The sequence below is a fragment of the Rhopalosiphum padi genome, chromosome 1 (genome assembly GCF_020882245.1).
Source record: "Rhopalosiphum padi isolate XX-2018 chromosome 1, ASM2088224v1, whole genome shotgun sequence".
NCBI classification, from domain to species: domain Eukaryota; kingdom Metazoa; phylum Arthropoda; class Insecta; order Hemiptera; family Aphididae; genus Rhopalosiphum; species Rhopalosiphum padi.
The window spans coordinates 31,847,689-31,853,688 of NC_083597.1; positions in this window are offsets into that span (position 1 = coordinate 31,847,689).

Here is a 6,000-nt window from a genome sequence, read left to right on the forward strand (position 1 = left end):
ATATTATATTATTATTATTTATAAATAAAAACTACAGGTACACTATTTAATATTTACTGTTCATCTACTATATAGAAACCTCCGACGAATTTTAGTAAAAAATAATTAAATTTAAATTGTCTAATACTTTTTTTTTGTTTTATAATTGTAAAAATAGTATCAACTACCTACGAATGTTTTTGAATTGCAGCAAAATATTATCTATCTATCAAAAATAGTCCTAAAGATCTTTAGTGCCAAGTGGTTTTAACTATCTAAATATAAACTATATTTAAAGAACTTTGCAACTACAAGATAATTTTAAAATTTCCATAATTCTTTTTTTTTTTTTTTTCATTTAGAACTTTCAGTATATAACTATTATAGTTCGACAGTTATTACAATATATAATATATGTATAAAAGATTTACAATAAATAGAATCTTAATTATAGCATAATTTAGATAATTTGGTGATTAGATAACAATATAAAATGAAATGATACAATATATTATGGTGGACGTATAACGGTATATGGAATTACAAATTACCTTTATTTAATAAAGCCGTTAGGAGAGACAGGAGGGGTTTTATGATTGCACTGAATTCGGTAATAAAAGATGTAAATAAAGTTTCTATATTAGGAGATAGGTGGGAATGGTTATGATTGGAGGAAGTGGCTTCGGCATATGATGGTTTATCGGTATTGGAATTTAAGGTGGATTTAAGGAAGTTTGTATGAGATTTGGGAGTAGATATGAAATGTTTACGACGAGGTGGTCTGTAATTAAGTTTTTTATAAACGGGACAGCCTTTGTAATTGGCAGGGTGGCTACCTTGGCATAAAGCACACCTGGCCGGAGATTCTGGTGACATAGTGCATACGTCAGATCTGTGTTCTTCGCCACATCTGATGCATCGTGGAATGTGGTTGCAGTAACCCATAATTCTTTTTATGAATATGTTAAAATAAGCATCCACGTACTTTTGATACTTAGTTGTTCTTTAAAATATAGCACTACATTTTCAATAAAATCCAGTAGTAGGCACCACCACGATTGACAATAAATAATAATAGATGAAATATTAATATAATACTTACCAGTTAAAATATTTAAAAGCACGACGAACAATTTTTCGTGGTATATTCACCTAATAATTAGGTTTAATCTGACTCCCGAGTCATCGAAGGGAGCACAACCGTAAGTAAATTTAAGTATACAGGCGATGAATGATAGCCATCAGATATCATATAGACATATAGCTTCAGATCATTTCATTTAGATAAACTGGTAACTATATATAGCTCCATCGAGGTTCTATTGACACCAAAAGATTTAAAAAATTGTTCTACCTTCATAAAATTCAGATCGAGGTATCGGGATCTACTATAGCCTAATATAATAAAATACAGTTTTTTGGGAGATTTCAATAATAGAAATACAACTACAGTATTTATTAATTTTATTGTAAAACGTCTAATTTACAACACATTATAACTAACGTTCAACGGTAATATCACCAAGCCAAAACATTTATATATTTATAATTATTACATAAAAATCAAGTTGAAGGTAAAAAACATAACTAATAACTAAATTGATTCTTCAATTTAATGGAAATTCAGGTACAAGTACAACAAAAACACAATTTTTAATTCCTTTTTATTTTAATTTGAGCTAGTTTGTAATTCAACGAGATAATAAAATTTTACTTTATACAGACATTCAAACATTAAGATAAATATTGTAATGTGATTTTTTTTGTAAAAAATATTTTAGTATTTAAAATTACCTACGATGAACTGCATAGCTGTGCCGAATTTAGTCGATTATAAAATATTTCCTGCTAAATTTGTAACATAAGATTATTATAATGTCGAATTTACCATAAGAATTTTGTTTTAACAAAAAAAAAAAAAAAACTATATCTATTTAATATTTATCAATATAATAATTGTTGTCTAAACTAACGAGAAGAGCATAATTAGTTTATCAACTAATATGCTTTTCTTATTATATTTGATATTTTATAGTAATTTATTTTTTCAATGTTATATTGTTATCAAACTGTACTCATATAGTCATAAAAAAATTGTAAAATAAATGCATGTATATTTTCTAATTGACAAAACAATTGACTGCAAATAGTATACGTGATATGTATATACCTAATTAAACAATATAACAAATACAAAAAAAAATAAAAAAATGGCAATAGTTAATGAGTAGGTACTAATATAGTATAAATAAATGATATACAAATTCATATAATCGTTTGATTAAATTCCCTTAAATATAATATTATGAATTATTATTGTATATTAGGTACTATTAAATAGTTATAAAATACAACAATAAATAACATATTAGGTACCTCATTTTTGACATTACACAAATGTCAATAATTAAATGTTGTATCTTAAACAATACATACAAATAAACAATAATATTCAACCTAAAATAATGAATAATAATAACTATCATTTAAAATTAAAGAATTCATATAGGTAGAAATGAAATATTTGTTGGCTTGCATTTTATATTAAGTTAAATAGCATTAATTTTACCAGCCATAATATAAAGAATTAACTATCATCAACTGAAGATCCATACGGATTTATCCTTAAAATATTATGTTTATGTATGACCATATAATACTCACCATATTATAAACTGCTGATTATTTCAGCAGATTAATATGTTAAATAAGCAATTCATAAATATTAAGTTTTCTGGATAAATGCCTACTTCAAACAATAGCGCATTTATTTTGAAGTTAGGAATTAAACCCTACTTCTACAGTATTAATATCAAGGGGACGAGATAGTAATATTATGTGGGGACATTTCATCAGTTTATATAATAACAAATTATAAATTATTGCAGCCTTCAACAGTTAATCACTAATCATGATTAAAATTATTTTAATATTAATTACCTAACATTACTTCACTCAAGAAAGCATTAATCTTTATATTGTACAAACTATCAAAATTAACAATTTTTTTAGTTTGCAACTTAAATACTTTATGTTCATAAATATCACAATTCGTAAAAATAAAACAAGGGGGGGGGGGGTATACACTTTCTTATATATAAATATTATTACATTTTAGAATAATGCAAATGAATACATAATTTGAATATTAAAAATGTAATATTGATTGTGTATTGAAATTGAATTAAAAATTGCCAAAAAAAAGTTGTATTATAGGTAGCTATTATTATTACAAAATATTAATAAATATAGGATAATTCTAATTACAGCTTGAAAAAAATGGAAAAAATATTTTTATGAACATTTAATATGAAAATAAAAGCTATTTGGGAGGACATTTTTTACCAGAATGTGTGGTATCTTACCAACACATATTATTAAAGGAAAGTTTATATTTAAAATAATTAATTTAACTTGTTATTATTAAATAAAAAGTTAAGAACTAACCCAGAAATGATTTTTGTTATTTTACTTTTGAAGTTATGAGCATTTAATATTTATTAACTTGTTTTCAAATAAACAAAAAAAACCCTACATGAGACACTAAACAATTGTATTGTAAAGTTTTACTTTTAAATTGTATGATGGATACATTGAATATGACTTATTATTAAAAATAATCCAAGTTAAATAAATTATTTTGAACATACAATTTTCTATGTTTTGTGTTTGTAAGACACTACATAACATAACATATTATAATACCCCTTCTTTCAAGCAGAAGTTATGAATAAATAATAATTGTTTTTCTCTAGTTACAGTATCATGAAGAAATCATTAGATTACAAATAAGAAAATGGTTTTGAAAAATATTATTTAGGATTTTTAAATAAGTATCTTAAATAGTATATTACACATAATAAAAGTTTAAATGAGACAGTTCTTTTTAATCTTTAAAGAAATACTTATTATACATTATCTGTAATAAATCTTCCTTCTATAACCATAGGGTCAACTTTGTAAGCGTCAAATTAATTTCACATATATTATTATTATTTATATGACAATTGAAAACCACTTTAATAATTGTAAAATGCAATTTATATTTTAAAGTATTAAATCTGAAAATATGAGAAGTATGATAGATATCAGCAGATTAAAATGTTAGAATTTTTTTAGTTAATAATTATACCAGAAAATACTCAAATAATGACTAACATATTTGTTGTTTTTAACAGATATATATTTTTTTAAATTTTACTTTAAGATTAAGAAACCAAATGTTGTTTGATATACTATATTTGTGTTTAATAATAATTAATAATAAATTAGTTGGTATATGTAAAATATAACTATACATATTTATAAGAGTTAAAATTAAGTAAAATATATTTATTTAACTAACTCATTCATCAGTACATCTTGTCAGAATATTTCTTAAATATAATTTAAAATGCTTTCTGAGGGTATTGTGAAGAAAATAATTTCTTTATTATGAAACCTAAAATATTAGTAATTTGGATTCATTTATAAGAAGCCAAAGGATATGACACTTCAAACATTTTCAGAACAATGCATAATATTCTATTATGAATTAGAATATTTAAAATTTAATATTTTTTAACATAAAATTAAAATTCCTTACAATTGAAATTGATTAAAAAAAAAATTACCATCAATTAAAAGAAGAAGGTATTTCTTATAAATATTATTATTTAATTATAAACACTTAATTTTATTCTTATATTTATGGGTAAGATCATTTAAAATGTTTTATCACCAACATCAATAACACAGATACCAATGTCCAATGGTTACTACTAATAACAAAAGCTATAATCAATTCACTAATGTATCATAAAAATAAAAAAATAATGTAAAATATTTCATTTTTTCATTATATTTGGAACTTTATAAATCAAATGTTTAATACACTTTAATAATATTACAATATGTACATACAACATTAGTAAATTGCACAACATGTAAATTATTAAAGTAAGTAATAGTGTATAAATGCGCGTAATTTGTCGCGTGATCTGAAACAAGCAACAGAAGTATGTCAGAAACAATTTTTCAAAATCATCAAATATAAATAAATAATTATTTAATAAGGACATGTTAACAAATTTCGGAAGAAAACATCTATTATAAATTGTAGATACAAGTGAGTATACACACACATATATATATATATAATATTTTACAAATGTATATATATATATATTAAATAATGTTAGTTTTTTTTATCATAATAATAATAATTATTATTTTTTTTTTTAGGAAAAATTACTAGAAAATTACCTTTCCCAATGTCAGGCTTCAGCTCAAGACACCAGACATTTCCCACTGAAATTTATAAAATCAAACACATTCCACAAGACAATAACACAAAAATATTTATGACAGTAAAATTATAAATAGATTTTAATTTGTTTGGACATTGGTATAATTATAAACCCTTAACTCAGTACAAACCTGGTAATTGTTGGTGCCACATGCTGTGAACAAGGTAAAAATAAATTAAACAAACATTTCACACATGACAAATTTTAGTTATATTATTTATAAATGTATTTTTTTCTAAGATAAATTATTTAGTTAAACATATGTAATTTTATTATAATAATAAGATATTAAAATTATAATGGTTTTGAAAGTTTTTACCAAGTTCTGTACCAGAAAAAAAAAACAAAGAATATTGAAAATCTAACCTAACAAATCAACGGAAGGATAACTAAAAACAAGCGTAGATTCAGTATGTTTATAAATATATATTTAATATATTTTTTATACAAATTAAGTAACTTTTATATTCTTTTTAACCAAAGAAAATACAAATTAACAAAAATCACCTATTCATTTAATATACAATTCCAGACAAAACTTGGTAATATTTAAATTATAAAACATTTACTTAACTATATTATAAGGTCCTAAATGCCAACTTGATAAATTGTCAAATGAAAAAATTGTTTTATCAATGCTGTGAACCTAATGAAATATTATGCTATACAAATCCAAACTTGAAATATTCCATAATTTCACTCTTACTTGAAATAACTCACAATGTAATAAAAT